This window comes from Hyperolius riggenbachi, chromosome 4, assembly GCF_040937935.1.
Source record: "Hyperolius riggenbachi isolate aHypRig1 chromosome 4, aHypRig1.pri, whole genome shotgun sequence".
NCBI lineage: Eukaryota > Metazoa > Chordata > Amphibia > Anura > Hyperoliidae > Hyperolius > Hyperolius riggenbachi.
In genome coordinates, this window is record NC_090649.1 from 24,032,980 (window position 1) to 24,050,660 (window position 17,681).

Genomic DNA, 17,681 nt, shown 5'->3' on the forward strand with positions numbered 1-17,681 from the left:
TAATCAGATTCTCTCTGCGTGCTGACACCAATCGTTACAATTTGGTTTCTAGACTACTCCTCACGGTTTAGGGCCCCTAAAATGCCAGGGCAGTATAGGAACCCCACAAGTGACCCCATTTTAGAAAGAAGACACCCCAAGGTATTCCGTTAGGTGTATGGTGAGTTCATAGAAGATTTTATTTTTTGTCACAAGTTAGTGGAAAATGACACTTTGTGGGAAAAAAAAAAAAAGCAATAAAAACCAATTTCCGCTAACTTGACAAAAAATAAAATCTTCTATGAACTCATCATACATTTAACGGAATACCTTGGGGTGTCCTTCTAAAATGGCGTAACTTGTGGGGTTCCTATACTGCCCTGGCATTTTAGGGGCCCAAAACTGTGAGGAGTAGTCTGGAAAGCAATTTTGATGACAGGTGGTCTATTGAGGGGCTGAATTTTTTGGAACCGGTCATAAGCAGGGTGGCCTCTTAGATGGAAGGTTGTATTAGCACTGAAGTGCAGGATGTTCTCAAACAGTGACCTGGACATGGCAGCAGAGAACATGGGCATGTGATGTATTGGGTGCGTAGACCAATAAGACCGCAATAAATTCTTTTTGACTAGACCCATGTTAAGGAGAAGGCCCCAAAAAATGTTACGTTCGGAAACTTTGGCGTGGCTTCCACCGAAAAGGCTGGGCGTAGTAGCTTCTTGGATTGGTGGTTGCGTATTGTGTGGCATAACGGTTGGTCGCAGCCACAATTAAGTCGTACCAGCAGTGATCAGAAACAAAAAATTCTGTCATTACGGTGGGGCGGGTGAGGGTTTGGCCGGGTGATCAGAAGCCCGCAGGGGGCAGATTAGGGCCTGATCTGATGGATAGGAGTGCTAGGGGGTGACAGGTGGTGATTGATGGGTGTCTTAGGGGGTGATTAGAGGGAAGAATAAATGCAATCAATGCACTGGGGAGGTGATCGGAAGGGGCTCTGAGGGGGATCTGAGGGTTTGGCCGAGTGATCAGGAGGCCACACAGAGCAAATTAGGGCCTGATCTGATGGGTAGGTGTGCTAGGGGGTGACAGGTGGTGATTGATGGGTGTCTCAGGGTGTGAATAGAGGGGGGAATAGATGCAAGCAATGCACTGTGGAGGTGATGGGAGGGGGGGGGGGTGTTTGAGGGCGATCTGAGGGAGTGGGCGGGTCATTGGGTGCCCGCAAGGGGCAGATGAGGGTCTGATATGATGGGTATGATGGGTAGCAGTGAGAGGTGGTGACAGGGGGTGATTGATGGGTGATCAGCGGGTGATTACAGGGGAAAATATATGCAAGCAATGCACTGGCGAGTTGATCAAAGGGGGTCTGGGGGGCTATTTGAGGGTGTGGGCTGGTGATTGGGTGCCCACAATGCGCAGATTAGGGTCTGATCTGATGGGTAGCAGTGACAGGTGGTGACGGGGTAATTGATGGGTGATCACTGGTGATCACTGGTCTGCAGGCAATCTGAGGGTGTGGGCGGGTGATCAGGTGGCCACAAGGGGCAGGTTAGGGTCTAATTTGATGGGTGGCAGTGACAGGTGGTGACAGGGGTTGATAGATGGGTGATTGACAGGTGATCAGTGGGTGATTACAGGGAATAGATGTATACAGTGCACGGGGGGGGGGGGGGGGGGATCTGGGGAGGATCTGAGGGTGTGGGGGTGATCAGGACCCCCAGGGGGCAGTTTAGGACCTACTCTACAAAATAGTGTTGACAGATAGTGACAGGGAGTGATTGATGGGTGAGTAGGGAGGGGATTGGGTGAAAACAGGGGTCTGGGGGGTGGGCAGATCAGTGTGTTTGTGTGCTTACCAGGAGGGCTGCCTCCTGCCCTGGTGGTCCCTCGATCACTGGGACCACCAGGGCCGGAGGCAGCCTGTATAATACACTTTGTATACATTACAAAGCGTATTATACGCTTTACATGCGGTAGATCGGGGGTTAACAACCCGCCGACGCTTTCGAACGGCCGTCGGGTTGACATCACGGGTGGGCGGAGCCTATTGCCGGCGGATGCGCGCGCATCCCAGTGCGCGATCCCCGGCCAGCTAGTGTCCCAGGAGCCACTGCCAATAGGCATTACGCGATCCTGGGCGTGCCACTTTGCTATGGGCGGTCGGCAAGTGGTTAAGGTGTAAAGACCGTGGAACGAGAACCAGTTAATGTATACTGCTGTAGAAAAGCAGATATCCTGTAAACACTAATCTCCTGTATATGAAGAAACAGATGTGGCCACTCTTAGCAGAACTGCTTCACTCATGGGGATTTTAAAGCAAATGAAGAAGCATGAACAGGAAAAAGCCTTGTGGTCAGTGGATCAGATATCTGATTGTGTATATAGGGTATAATTTTAATCATGACAAGCAAGATAATAGAATTTGGGGTGTTTGAGAGCTGAGGCATTCAATTTTCTTTTATGTCAAAGTGAAAACAAAACTGTAAAAAAAAAAATGTATTTTTCAAAGTTATGGTGCCATTTCAGCAAAACTGCATGAGTACAAATGTTACAAAATATATATAGTGGAGTAGGCCTGGGTCTCTAGTTTTCAGAATGGTGACATTTATGGCTTTTCTTGACTGTTCATATGCTCCATGGGTTTTGCTAAGAATGACTGAATTACTTTTGGTGCAATAAATGCCAGCAGTAAAAAAGTCACCATGTGATAAATGTCAGAACGTAAAGCAGGGAGAGAAAAGCTTTAACAATGGGCAAACACTGACTAAATCATTTATACATAATTATTGTAAAAATGAAGCACTTTTTTTATTACATTATTTTCACTGGAGTTCCTCTTTAAGTATGGGGTGCTCCATGGCTCAATCCTTTCTCCCCTGCTTTTCACAATTTACATGTTACCGCTTGTAAAACTAATCCAAAAACACGGCCTGACATACCACTGCTATGCTAACGACACCCAACTATATCTTTCCTTCAAGCCTGGTGTGGAAGTCCCAACTCCAACTATAAAAGCCTGCTTAGGCAAACCACAGCAATGGATGAGTGACAACTGGCTGAGGCTAAATGCAAATAAAACGTAAGTCCTTCTGATCGGAGGGCAGCTCATGACAACAACTTAACTTGCAGTCTTCACCACTGGGAATAGGAGGCACCAATCTACACAGCTTTGAGCTGGTGTCTGGGAGTTCTAATTGATGGGGATTTAAATTTCAGAACTCACATCTCTGCTGTGGTGAAGTCATCCTATTTTCACCTGAAGAACATCCCAAAAATCAAGCACCTCAACCCCCAGAAGATCTGCCAACCTTAGTTCATGCCTTCATTACATCCCGACTGGACTACTACAATGCTCTACACTGGCCTTCCAAAAAAGGACTTGTACCGCCTACAGCTGATACAGAATACTGCTGCCAGACTGTTAACCAACCATGTCACTGCCACATAACTAGAGATGTCCCGAATGGTTCGCACGCAAACTTATTTGCACGAACGCGCGTCTGCATCACATCGCAAACCTTATGTAAGTTCGACCCGCCCCCTATACTACATCATTGGGCTAAACTTAGACCCTCTACATCACAGTCAGCAGACACATGGCAGCCAATTAGGCTGCACTCCCTCCTGGAGCCCCCCCTTATATAAAAGGCAGCAGCGTCGGCCATGTTCTCACTCTGTGTGCTGCTGTATTAGTGAGAGAAGGGAGAGAGGTTGCTGCAGAGATAGGGAAAGCTTAGTTAGGCTCTTGTTAGCTTGCTCCTTGCTGATATTTGTTGCTGAAAAGCACCACCAAAACAGCTCTTTTGAGAGTGAATGTTCTTGTGATGTTTTTTTTTTTTTATGGCCCACTGACACTGCATATACAGCCCTGTCTCTGTCTATCGCAGCTGGCCCTTGCTAATTGCTATACTGTGCCAGGCCCACCACATTCAGTGCCTAGTGTGACTGCTGCACATTGTATTATAATACCAGTCACTGCATCAGTGTGACCGCATGCTGTTTTATATAGCAGTCATTGCATACATTTCACTGCATCTGTGTGACCGCATGCTGTTTTATATACTAGTAGACAGTGCATCCATTTTCACTACACCTGTGTGACTGCACATTGTTATACCAGCAGTCAGTGTATACCTTTCACTGCACCTGTGTGACTGCACATTAGTCAAGTCAGTGAATACCTTTCACTTCATCCCCCCAATATGGACAAAACAACAGGCAGAGGCAAAGCCAGAGGCAGACCACCAGGCAGGTCTGTTCGAGGTCGTGCTGTCGTCATTTCATGCGGCCCTCGGCCAAAGTACAGTGTTCAGAAGAAGGCACGTGCCATCAACCCCCAATATTGTCAGGACGTAGTTGACTATTTAAAACAGAACACCTCATCTTCCTCACGGAAGCGTGACATATCTTCCTCGTCCTGCTCTGATGCTGGTACCCCACTTAACACTCCGTCGGCAGCCATTACCAAAGTGCCATCATCCCAGGGCTCAGCGGTGTGGAAATGTTTTTGTGTGTCTGCCTCAGATGAAAGCAATGCCATCTGTACTCTCTGCCACCAAAAATGGAGCCGTGGAAAGACCAAGACCCACGTAGGGACAACTACCTTACAAAAGGCACATGATGAAAAAGCACAAACTGCAATGGGATGACAACCTGAGGAAAAGCAGCACACAAAAGCAAAGCCACACACCGCAGTGGAAGATACCAGGCCGCATTTTTTGCACAAAAAAGGCGATACCCAAACTGTACCGTGATGTTGAAAGGCAAGTGGTGTCATCTCTGGCACACAGCGGTGGGTCAAGGGTCCATCTGACCACGGATGCCTAGTCTGCAAAGCACAGTCAGGCCTGCACCAAGACTAAGTCGGTCCTCACACAGCATCTCTGCCTGCAGGCCGCTTGACTGCCTTCTCCGCCACCAACAACAGGGTCCAGGACTTCAGGTGGATCCCTGAATTTTTAAGGCCGCTGCTAGCAGTGGCCGCTATAATAATTTTTATGGTGCGTGTACATGCCTGCCTAATTTTTCTGGCTGCACTGCGGCTGCAACAACAAAACAAAAAGGCATGTACATGTGTCAATTCCCCATTGCGATTGTTACCTTGCCGCGGTGAAGGGGCTTGCGTATCACAATGAAGCAATGACCGGCTATATGAGTGTGTTGGGGGGCACACCTGACCTAAGATAATAAGGTCGTTGCTTCATTGTGGACAGACCAAATTCGATCAGCATGACACTCAGTCACTGTTGTTCTGTCATTGAGCTACCTCAGCCTGACCATATGGGCTTGAAAACCACCATCGCCTGCACTCTCGCTATGGTGCGCACCAGTCCAGCACGGTCATCACTACTCAAACAGCTGCGTTACACAGTGAGGTTGGTCTGTCAGTGTGAAGTAGTACACTAATTACACTACCTGATTGATGAATACACACACACAGTTTTCAAGCACTTTAGGCCTCCAATTTAGGAATGCAATGTGCTTTCTGCCCTTTAGGCATTATAACCCTGCTCTGCGTCAAATCCGTAATTTTCCCCGGGACTTTTGGCGTGTATCCAACCCCGCCATGTGTTAGACCACTTGAAACATCTTTTCCATCACTTTTGTGGCCAGAATTAGTGCTTGTAGTTTTGAAAGTTCTCCTGCCCATTGAAGTCTATTGCAGTTCGCATGATTCGCAAACTTTTTTGCAAGTTGGCGTTCGCGGTTTGCAAACAAAAATCCATGCGTTAGCGACATCCCTACACAACACCAGCCCTGAACACCCTTCACTGGCTACCTATAAAATGAAGGGTCCTATTCAAGAACGGCCTACTGACATTTAAATCACTACATAATCTGGGCCCTGGATACATGAAAGAAATATTACAACTGCATAGCAATCCCTGCAAACTCAGATCCACTGGATCTAATAATCTAGTCATACCCAGAGTCCACCTGGAAACTTTTGGTCACAGAGCCTTCTGTCATGCTGCCCCTACATTATGGAAATCATTACCTCAGCAGATCAGGACAGCTCCATCTCAGGACATGTTTAAATGCAGACTGAAAACCCACCTGTTCAGTTTGGCATTTGCAGAAATATAACTTGTTGTGTGAATACTTCATCCTACTTCCAACTACTGAATCTGAGAGAGCCTAAGTGCTTTGAGTCAATGGGAGAAAAGCGCTATGGAAATGTTATTGTTAAATGGTCTACCACTTCCCAAGTGACAGTAGTACCTTTAAAAGGTGGTAAGTCAACTACAAAGTCCATGGAGAGATCTGTTCAATGCGTATTTGGAATTGGCAATTGTAAAATGACCCACTAGCTGCAGACCAGAGTACTGAGAGAGAACCTCCCCCATGCCAGGCTCAGAAGCATCAACCTCCATAACAAAGGAACTTTTGACATCAGGATGAATGAGAACAGGAGCTGAACAAAAGGCTTCCTTTCCAAACTCTGAAGGTCTGAGAAGCCTGTACATTCTGTGATGTTGATGGTGGAAGTCTATTGATTGCACTAGATAGCATCTGTTTCACACAATGACAATCTTCCAGTGTGTACATGATACTTCCACACATCTCCCTGTGACAATCGCCTCTAGACGTTTCTGCTGAACTCGTGTCTCCCATATGGTCTAGCGGTTAGGATTCCTGGTTTTCACCCAGGCGGCCCGGGTTCGACTCCCGGTATGGGAACAATTGCTTTTATTTTTACAAGACCATTTTATCATTAATATAACTGTTTATTATTATTATTACAACTACTTTATATGGCACAATAGGATGGTTATGTTGACTGAGTGACTTAAAGGGAGATGGATTGGCGGAGTACTTCTTGTCAAAATATTTTTTGTGTTTTGTTTTTTTTAACCATAGCCCTCTTACCAGCTCAGCCCTTTTTAGCCTTATACATTATGCACAAGTACAGGCCCGCAGGGCTCAAGAGTTAATTCCTCAGGTGACAGTCCAGGGCACAGCGCTGTTTAGACAGCATAATTAGGGGGGAGGGGGAGAGAGGAATGTTTGGCATCCAGTTGGTGGAGTAAGGAGCAGAAATATGTGCTGGGGGCAAGGTTCAGCTCCTAATAGCTGCATTTAACCCAGCATGTGTATAACTTTTACCAGGCACTCACAGTGCATCAGGCACTAAAGCAATCTAATTAGCTCACTGCAAACTTCACTTGCAGAAATCCTTCGATAGCTCAGATGGTAGAGCGGAGGACTGTAGAGGAACATCTAACAGAGATCCTTAGGTCACTGGTTCGATTCCGGTTCGAAGGATGTTTTTCCTCAATTCCTGAGTAATACTGCTGGGATTTGTTACTTGACATCCTGATTCAATTATTAGTATTATTTTTATTTTTTTTGTCCTCCTGTAATGGAAAGATGTGCTTAGCACTATTGCTATTTATTTTTGCAATATCAGCACATGCGCTTGAGTACTTTTAGGATAGCTCTGGTTATTCTACCATTGTTGGTAAAACAAGTGCAAGTTTGGCAGACCATGACCTGAGACTTTGTCCTCCTAGTCTTCACCCTGTATCTGCATACAGCTCCATGCTAGAGGAAGGCTCAGTTTTTCTGTGCCTGGTAATTATGGAGTGTTCGAATGTACATGTGCGTGTGACGTCTGGCTTGTGCCTTCTTTGATGCACACTCATGTCTCCCATATGGTCTAGCGGTTAGGATTCCTGGTTTTCACCCAGGCGGCCCGGGTTCGACTCCCGGTATGGGAATGACTCTCTTTTCTTAGAAATAACACCATACACAAGTTTATTTTACAGTAAACAAATCTTCAAAGCCTCCTTCATTGGCTGTGAATGTAAAAAGACTAAAAATAAGTGAAGTTCAGACTTTTTTTTTTTACACTCACATCTGTAAGTCAAAGTAATATTGCCATTAGTAATATTTTTCTTGTTCTGCAATTTGGTTTCTAAACTGTACAGTTAAGATTTAGGTACTTGTGTATTATGCCGTCTAGCAGAATGGCTCGACAGCTAGACAGGCTGAAAAAGTCTGCACTCTGTTACCTGATCAGCTGATTCACCACAGATCAGCTGATTCACCACAGATCAGCTGCTGCTCCCTTCCCCACAGCTTTCCTCAGGGAGCGGTGTTTTAGCCACTCCCGAAGTTACTGCCCAGCCATTCTGCTAGACGGGCTAATAACACAGCTTTCCTCATGACAGCGGGGCGGCCCGGGCGCTTTCATGTCTCCGTCGTTTGAGGGGGATTTGGCGTTTTGGTGTTCTCAGTTCTCAGTGTGGGGGGGAAAAAAAAGGATCAAAAAGCCATCTGACAGAAGAATGGTAATGTGGCAACATTGGGGCCCATTGTTTACTGAAGCCCATTGAGAGGAGGGAGGAGGACAGACTTCAGAGCCTTCGTGTCAAAGGAACTGCTTTCTCGCTAAGTGGCTAATTAAGATGTGATAGAAATTCACGGACACCCTCTACTTTCAGCTCCTTAAGTCATTAGGCGTGCAGAACAGAGCAGCTGATCTGTGATGAATCAGCTGCTAAAGAAACACAGTGCAGACTTTTTAACCCTGTCTAACGGATGAGCTGTCCTGCTAGACGGGATAATACACAAGTACCAAGATTTTATTTAAAATAATAATGCCCATATTACAGTCCACTCTGAAAACTAAAAAACAACTGTTCAGCATGAACTTTGAGAATAAAAGATAATCACTCCCCGTCGGGGAATTGAACCCCGGTCTCCCGCGTGACAGGCGGGGATACTCACCACTATACTAACGAGGAGTACACTGACTGCAGCTGCTATATACCCATCCACAGTGATACACTAGACCATACCAAATACTCAACATGATTGTAACAGAAATCATGCTGTACACACTGCAACATACAGTGCTAGCTGTGAAGAGCACAGCTCTAAACTCCCCTTGCAACGCATGGCTTTCATTCACAGACATGTTTATTCAAAATCTCATGCTCTGTCATTTACCTGCATGCAATATTTTTTTTTCCAAGATCACAAAGCTTTTCATACATGCGTAAGGCTACGTTTCAACTGTACTGTGAATTTTTTGCTTTCCAAGACCCCCCCCCCCCCCCCCCCCCAGTCAAAAAAAAAGGTACGCAATTAGGCGTTAGGCTATCGGGAAGGGGTTAAAACAAAGTATTTGCGATAATTCAGGTTGGAGTGAGCTCCAAGATGACTCCCAGTGCATCACTGCTGAATATATGCTAATTATCCATTGTTGTCCCTGAAAGCTAAACACGCCTCCAGATACGCTGGAATGCAATGATGTGTCAGCCCCTGTGGCTCTAATATTAACAAGCTGACACATCATTGCATTCCAGCGGATCTGGAGGTGTGTTTAGCTATCAGGGACAACAATGGTTAATTTGCATATATTCAGCAGCGATGCACTGGGAGACATCTCAGAGCTCACTCCAACCTGAATTATCGCAAATACTTTCTGTTTTAAAAGGACAACTGAAATGAGAGGTGCATGCAGGCTACCATATTTATTTCCTTTTAAAGCGGATCCGAGGCGAAAAACTATCTATAACAAATAACTTGTCTTTATTATTTCTTATCTAAAGTTTAGATGGTTTACGCAGTAAATCTAGCTACAAACAGCTTCAACAGTACATGATTATTTCTTCCCGAGATACAATGAGAGCACCATAATCTTTACACAGGTAATCAACTGTGCATCTCCACCCCTCAGCCTGTGAAAACTCCACTCCCTTCCCCTCTCCTCCGAAATCCCATGCATGCTCAGTGCGACTGTTCTCACATACTATGCAGTATAATCACACCTAATATCACAGCAGCTGACTGCAGCCAAATAGATCAGCAGGGCTGCCAGGCAAGTGGTATTGGTTAAAAGGAAATAAATATGGCAGCCTCCATACTCTTCTCACTTCAGTTTTAAGAAAGAAAGCTTTTGTTTCCCACAACAATCACCACCTTGACAACAAGCTTACATCACGGTGTAAACCTACATAAAGCTCCATCTCCCTCCCAAGCCTCAGACCACACATTTCTACAAAAAAAAGACAACCCCCTCCCCAAACCCAGGTAGCTCCATAATTTCAGCTATTTGCACATTGGTGGCCAGTTTTATATGTGCCCACTGACAGGTGGCCATATGTTCAACCTGTGTGGCTACAGTTTGAGCGTGAGGTAGAAGAAGCAGCCATTAATGTATTGACATCGCTCGACCAGCTCTGCAATCACCGGGAGAAGGAGACGGAAGGTAGCCAGAGACGCCTGCATTGCCGTCCCCACTCCCGTCACAAATCCACCATTGCTTTCTGCTTTACAGATCTCCCCGCGTCAGCGCTAACACACATGCATGAGCTTCATATGTGTCTTATGGCAGGTGTCCGTACAGTAACTGCTTAGAGCTGTATACCATCGCAGATACAATTCTGACATAGCTGTTAATCAATCAAGGAGTTATGCAGGCAAAAGTCAAACTTTACATGTACATATTTTGTTATACTGCCTCTGCTTGCCCTGAATCTGCTCTGAATCTGTCTATTAAGCTAGCCATACACTGGCCCGATTCGCCGCCGTTTCGACAGCAGATTCGATCACTGGGATCGAATCTGCTGCCAATCGTTCGCGCTACACGCCGAATTTCGATCCTGTCGATCGCTCCGTGTGGAAAATTAGCGTCGATCACCCGCGGGTAGGGAGCGCGTCGCTAGCGGCGTTCGAGTACCCGACGACCGACGCAATAGAGCCGCATACATTACCTGCTCCGCCGGCCCGACTGCCCCCGCTGTCACCGCTGCTTCTTCTCCGCTCTGGTCTCCGGCATGCTTCAGTTCCTCCTGCTTGGCAGGAAGTTTAAACAGTAGAGGGCGCTCTACTGTTTAAACATCCTGCCGGGCAGGAAGAAGTAAAGCATGCCGGGGCCGGAGACCAGAGCGGAGACGGAGCAGCGGTGACCTGGGGACTGGAGTCGCGCCGGCGGAGCAGGTAATGTATGCGGGCGGGGGGAGCGGCGGCAGCAGCACCACCACCACCACAACAGATTGTGAACGGTTTCAGGCTGAAATCTGTTCACAATCTGTTTGCCGTAAAGGTAGCCATACGATCCCTCTCTGATCAGATTTGTCAGTTGGTCGAATCTGATGGCAAATCGACCAGTGTATGGCTACCTTTCTTAACATTCTATTTAATAGCCTCAGAGTAGAAGAACTTCAAGAAACTTTATGAATTGACTCCTAGGTGAGCAAGAAAGACCTTCCACAATACATCACTGCTGACTATGCAAATCATCTCAGTATCCCTGACAAATCCAAACCCACCGGAGTGCACAGTGTTCCTGCACTGTGTATACATTTTACAGAGCTATACTGACCCAACACATACAAAGCTCTATCACCATCTGCTCCTCAGCCATGCAAAGCATAGATTCCCAGCAGATGGCACCTCTCCCCGGCCGCCATCTACAGTGTGTACAAGACTTTACACTATGAACCAAATATACACATTGCCTCCCCACAACAATACATTTCATGCACAGGTGATTCCCTCTCATAGGACAACACTGCTTCCCACTCAGCTCATTCTTCCCCTTGTTTTACACTTACTATATTGCGAAAAGGTTTTTTTTTTTCTCATTTTTTTTTTAAATCACAACTAAATGAAAATACGGGAAAAAAAAAAAAATAAAGACCTCCCCGTCGGGGAATTGAACCCCGGTCTCCCGCGTGACAGGCGGGGATACTCACCACTATACTAACGAGGACAAGCCTTCTGCTAACACACTATGGCATGAGGCCAAGGGCAATGTGGAGGAGTCATGCAAGCAAAGTGCAAACACCCCCTCTATACATTCACACAGAACAACCTGAAATAGAGTCTGAAGCGAGAATAAATCTCGCTTCAGACCTCAGATAGCAGGGGCATGTGTGCCCCTGCTAAAACGCCGCTATCCCGCAGCTTAACGGGGGTCCCCGATCCCCCAAATCCCCTCCGTACAGCCGGGGAGCGCTTCCGCATTGGGGCAGGGCTAACTGCCGCAGCCCTGAACCACGCGCGTCTGTCAGCGCGTACCTCCACCTCTCCCCCGCCCCTCTGTCTTCCTTCACTGAGAGGGGCGGGGGAGAGGCGGCGATGTGCCGCTGATAGACGCGACTGGAGGCAGGGCTGCAGCCGTTAGCCCTGCCTCCAGGAAGAAAAAAATTCACGACCAAGCTTGCGACCAAGGTTTGCGGGGGTGGGTTTGGGGGTGAAGGGACCCCCGTTTAGCGGTGAAACCAGCTACGGTAATGTATGCAGTAATAGCGCCGACAGGAAGTAAACAGGTCATTTCCTGTACAGGGTGGTGCTGTTGCTGGTAGCTACCGTAGCTGCTTTCACTGCAAGTCACTGCTAATCTGCGGTGTGCATTATTCCAGGCATAATCAACAGAGGGTTCCGGACTTTAAGGAGGGGGCCAGGAACGAGAGCAGGGAAAGTTAAAGGGAGCGGGCGGGGAGCAGGTCTGCTACTAGGTCTTATATTAGGGGGAGGTCTTATATTTCAAGCATAGTGTATGTAGGTAGATCCCCCTCTAGTTCCCCCCCCCCTTGCTGCCACTGGTACCAGCTTGGATTCCTGGTCCCCTCCTCCAGAAGGTCCTGATCCCCTTTGCCACCTTGATGTGCAGTGAGCTGCTGTGAAGAGGCAACTAGTGTTGCTCAATAACAGCGGGCCTGCAACAGGAAGTGACATTATTTCTAGCGGCCGCCCTTACTGGGCAAATCTCGCTGCCACTTCACAGCAGCTTATCGGAGGGCAATGCAGCAAGAGGGCATTGGGACTTACTAAAGGAGGGGGCCGGGAGCCGAGCAGGTACCAGTGGCAGCACTGGGAAGACCGCAGCTTTGATAATCACGCGATTGTCTTGCCGCAAATCGTGATTTCAGTTTAAAACCAATAAATTGTTCAGCCCTACCCCTGATCTTCAAGTACAACCGGCTAAATGCATGAGTACCAGGCAGGGAAGGGCCCTAAGCAATACAGTCCTGGCCAAAAGTTTTGAGACTGTCAAAAATATTAGTTTTCACAAAGTTTGCTGCTAAACTGCTTTTAGATCTTTGTTTCAGTTGTTTATGTGATGTACTGAAATATAATTGTAAGAACTTCATATGTTTCAAAAGCTTTTATTGACAATTACAGCCGTATTTACAGCTCAGGAGCCTATAGGCACAGAAGTTCTGGCGCCCTAAGCCCCTCCCACCTACACAGACCACACCCCAAGTCAAGCCCCCTTACATAAAGTAATATAGATATTGCCAGTGACATGCAGATTTTTACCAAACATTACCGACAACAAGCAGATAATACAAATCACAAGGAAGTAATACTAACAACACAAAAATTGTGAAAGGTAATTTCTAATTACAGGCAGGTACTAATAAGTAAATGTTTGTGATTTATAGATTCTAGTGACAGGAAGGTGGTGGTAGGCAATATGGATGGTGAGTTGATGCAAATTTGATTGCAATTAATCTGCAGGTTAAAAGTGAGCCCAATCAAAATCAGCTGCACTCTGATCAGACTCCATGGCCTGTATAGTGCCAGTATAGAGTGCTATAAAGCGCTCAGCCGGTGCAGTACAATATCCCCTCGATTCTAGCGTCAGGCCGGTAGTGATCGGTCGATTCTAGCGGCAGGCCGGTAGTGATCGGTCGATTCTAGCGGCAGGCCGGTAGTGATCGGTCGATTCTAGCGGCAGGCCGGTAGTGATCGGTCGATTCTAGCGGCAGGCCGGTAGTGATCGGTCGATTCTAGCGGCAGGCCGGTAGTGATCGGTCGATTCTAGCGTCAGGCCGGTAGTGATCGGTCGATTCTAGCGTCAGGCCGGTAGTGATCGGTCGATTCTAGCGTCAGGCCGGTAGTGATCGGTCGATTCTAGCGTCCGGCCGGTAGTGATCGGTCGATTCTAGTGTCCGGCCGGTAGTGATCGGTCGATTCTAGCGTCAGGCCGGTAGTGATCGGTCGATTCTAGCGTCAGGCCGGTAGTGATCGGTCGATTCTAGCGTCAGGCCGGTAGTGATCGGTCGATTCTAGCGTCAGGCCGGTAGTGATCGGTCGATTCTAGCGTCAGGCCGGTAGTGATCGGTCGATTCTAGCGTCAGGCCGGTAGTGATCGGTCGATTCTAGCGTCAGGCCGGTAGTGATCGGTCGATTCTAGCGTCCAGCCGGTAGTGATCGGTCGATTCTAGTGTCCGGCAGACAGTAATTGGTTGATTGTATTGACAGTCAGGAAGTACGCTGGTGCATTATTTCCCTCCTCCCAGCCAGTGGGAAGCTTCTTTATTGTGCATCCTCCCCACTCCATAGAAACAGCACACTGTTCAGGTATACCCAAGTGATGTTGCGCTAAGGATTAAAGGAATGAGCTTACAGATGCCTCATGAGTCCTTAAAGTGTACCTGATATATAAGAAAATAAAAGTTTTATACATACCTGGGTCTCCCTCCAGCCTGTCCACGCAGATCGCTCCCTCCGCCTCCTTGTTTGCTTGGTAGAAGCCTCATTCACTTGGCAAGTCAGGGCCAGGCGGCCCAGTGCAGCGGGAGCACAGTGGGGCGCACGCAGGCGGCTGGGCCACGCATATGCAGTATGCCCTGACTGACCAAGCTACCGGGGCTTTTACCGAGGAAATGAGGAGACAAAAGAAGATGGTGAGGGAGTGATCTGCGCAGAGGAACTGGAGGAAGACCCAGGTATGTATAAAACTCTTATTTTCTTACATCTCTGGTACACTTTAACCCTAACTGATCTCCCCACTTTTCTGAACCGTGTCCCTTGCTAAGGCAATCTTATTATGCTTCCCTTTAGTCTTTCAAATGGTTCCCCTCCCTATTTGACACCTATGACCTGGCTTCCATCAGTGTTTCCTAGGAGGACACTACAGCACTGACCATCTGTCACCTGACCTGATCAGAGCAGCAAATACATCTGATCAGGTCAGGTGACAGCTGGACAGAGCTGAGGTTTCACTCTACGGAGAAACTGGGCAGCATGACAGGATTGCCTGAACAGGGGACACAGTTGTGGGGGGGGGGGGGGGTATTATAGTCTCTGCTAGGAAAAGGAGGGGGGAGGATCAATTAGGGTCCCAAGTCTCTGCATTAGCAATGGTTCACTTACTTATCAATGTAGCTGGCTGCAGAGCTCTCTGTACAAGGCAACACTTCTGTGTAACTGAAAAGCTGGCTGTGAAAAGTACAATAAGTGGAGCATGGCCAGCACTGTCATCTACTAAATACCCGGACTCAGGCTGCACCAATAGGAGGGGGGCAGAGCTGTAGCCCACACGCTGTGCAGTGAAACTCCTGAGACTACCTGTCACAGCGTTATGTGCTTCCCCCTCATCGCCGCCTGTCACTGTACACTCTGCCCACTTTGAAAAGGGAGGGGGCTGACGGAGCTTCTTGTAGTTAACAAACTCCGCTCACTCCTCTGCCCCGCTGCCCTCCACAGCCTTTGAACTAACTCTCTCCCCTAAGATCCCCGCGGCCAGAGACAGCGCAATACTAAACAAAGCCAGGAGGACCGTTCACGCCGCTCCCCCATGCCTACCCTGCAGCAACCTGAAGGAAAGAACCTCCTGAAGACGTGCAGAGCAGCGTTATGACTCCCTACAGGCGGAAAGGAATACAGCGGTAGGCGGGGACAGTCTCTGAGCGGCTATCAATTGCAGGAGACAGGACAACCGGCATACGCTGCAGGTGGGCGCGCGGGCTGGTGATATCTCTGCCGCTCTTTTTAATCATGAATGGGAACAGTCTAGCCCCGCCCCTGTCCTATAATGCGCCTGTAGGCACGTGCCTATAGTGCCTTATGGCAAATCCGGCCCTGGGTTTATGCAAAGAGTCAGTATTTGCAGTGTTGGACCTTCTTTTTCAGAACCTCTGCAATTCGACTGGGCATTCTGTCAATCAACTTCTGGGGCAAATCCTGACTGATAGCAACCCATTCTTTCATAATCACTTCTTTGAGTTTCTCAGAATTAGTTGGTTTTTGTTTGTCCACCCGCCACTTGAGGAATGACCACAAGTTCTCAATGGGATTAAGATCTGAGGAGTTTCCAGGCCATGGACCCAAAATTTCAACATTTTGGTCCCCGAGCCACTTTTGCCTTTTGACACGGTGCTCCATCTGGCTGGAAAATACATGGTTCTTCACCAAACTGTTGCCGGCTTGTTGGAAGAAGTTGCTGTTGGAGGGTGTTTTGGTACCATTCTTTATTCATGGTTGTGTTTTTTGGCAAAATTGTGAGTGAGCCCACTCCCCCAGTCCTCAAGTAGTCCATTCACCATACTTTCTGCAGAAAATCAATCTGGCCCTGATGTTTTTTTGGGAGAGAAGTGGCTTCTTTGCTGTCCTTAACACCAGGCCATCTTCCAAAGGTCTTCGCCTCACTGTGCGTGCAGATGCGCTCACACCTACCTGCTGCCGCCATTCCTGAGCAACCTCTGCACTGGTTGCACTCCGATCCCGCAGCTGAATCCTCTTTAGGAGACGATCCTGGTGCTTGCTGGACTTTCTTGGATGCCCTGAAGCCTTCTTAACAAGAATTGAACCTCTTTCCTTGAAGTTCTTGATGATCCTATAAATTGTTGATTTAGGTGCAATCTTAGTAGCCACAATATCCTTGCCTGTGAAGCCATTTTTATGCAAAGCAATGATGGCTGCATGCATTTCTTTGCTGGTCACCATGGTTAACAAAAGGAAGATCAATAATTTCAAGAATCACCCTCCTTTTAACATGTCAAGTCTGCCATTCTAACCTAATCAGCCTGACATAAGGATCTCCAGCCTTGTGCTCGTCAACATTCTCACCTGAGTTAACAAGACGATTACTGAAATGATTTACTGAAATTACTGAAAGGGGTTTTTTTGGGATTCAGTTAATTTTCATGGCAAAGAAGGAATATGCAATTCATCTGAACGCTCTTCATAACATTCTGGAGTATATTCCAATTGCTATTATAAAAACTTAAGCACCAACTTTTCTCATTTCCAATATTTTTGACAGTCTCAAAACTTTTGGCCACGACGGTAGACCCTAGGCTACTGCCCAAGTTGCCCTGTGTATTATCCAGCAGACCAGGTCAACACAGCCTTTGGGTCTGACTTCCAGTTAGGCCTGACGCAAACTACATCACCAGACTAATAACATCCCCTGCACACTATCATCATATGGAAGAAGCTCATGGTGGGCAGGGCCCTGCTCTATGGGCGTGTCTTGTACTCTCCTCCCTAAAGGGGCCCTAATTCATGTTCAGAATCAGATTTATTTGCCAAGTTCAAAGGGGGTTGTACCTGGAATTGGTTGTGACCCGGCTGCCATCTACAGCGTGTACAAGGCACTAAAAAACAAATATACACATTGCCTCCCCACAGCAATAATACATTTCATGCACAGGTGATTACGTCTCATAGGATAACACTGCTTCCCATGCAGCTCATTCTTCCCCTTGCTTTACAAAAAACGTTGTTTTTTTGGGGGGGGGTTTTTTACCACAGCCAGTGAAAGTGCAGAAGTAAAAAAAAAAAAAAAATAATAAAGACCTCCCCGTCGGGGAATTGAACCCCGGTCTCCCGCGTGACAGGCGGGGATACTCACCACTATACTAACGAGGACAAGCCTTCTGCTAACACACTATGGCAGGAGGCCAAGGGCAATGTGGAGGAGTCATGCAACCAAAGAGCAAACTCCCCCTCTATAC

At 47.5% G+C, this 17,681-nt stretch overlaps 6 non-coding genes across 6 annotated transcripts; 3 read left to right on the forward strand and 3 right to left on the reverse strand.

The window, feature by feature from the left end:
• The first annotated feature begins 6,585 nt into the window (after positions 1–6,585).
• Positions 6,586–6,657, forward strand: TRNAE-UUC (transfer RNA glutamic acid (anticodon UUC)). Its single transcript has one exon. It is a non-coding gene; the product is annotated as a tRNA-Glu (tRNA).
• Positions 6,658–7,152: 495 nt separating this feature from the next.
• On the forward strand, positions 7,153–7,242 carry TRNAY-GUA (transfer RNA tyrosine (anticodon GUA)). Its single transcript is given in 2 exon segments — positions 7,153–7,189; positions 7,207–7,242. It is a non-coding gene; the product is annotated as a tRNA-Tyr (tRNA).
• Positions 7,243–7,625: 383 nt separating this feature from the next.
• TRNAE-UUC (transfer RNA glutamic acid (anticodon UUC)) lies at positions 7,626–7,697 on the forward strand. The gene has a single exon. It is a non-coding gene; the product is annotated as a tRNA-Glu (tRNA).
• A 957-nt stretch (positions 7,698–8,654) lies between these two features.
• Positions 8,655–8,726, reverse strand: TRNAD-GUC (transfer RNA aspartic acid (anticodon GUC)). Its single transcript has one exon. It is a non-coding gene; the product is annotated as a tRNA-Asp (tRNA).
• Positions 8,727–11,629: 2,903 nt separating this feature from the next.
• On the reverse strand, positions 11,630–11,701 carry TRNAD-GUC (transfer RNA aspartic acid (anticodon GUC)). The gene has a single exon. It is a non-coding gene; the product is annotated as a tRNA-Asp (tRNA).
• A 5,822-nt stretch (positions 11,702–17,523) lies between these two features.
• TRNAD-GUC (transfer RNA aspartic acid (anticodon GUC)) lies at positions 17,524–17,595 on the reverse strand. The gene has a single exon. It is a non-coding gene; the product is annotated as a tRNA-Asp (tRNA).
• Between the last annotated feature and the right edge of the window lie 86 nt (positions 17,596–17,681).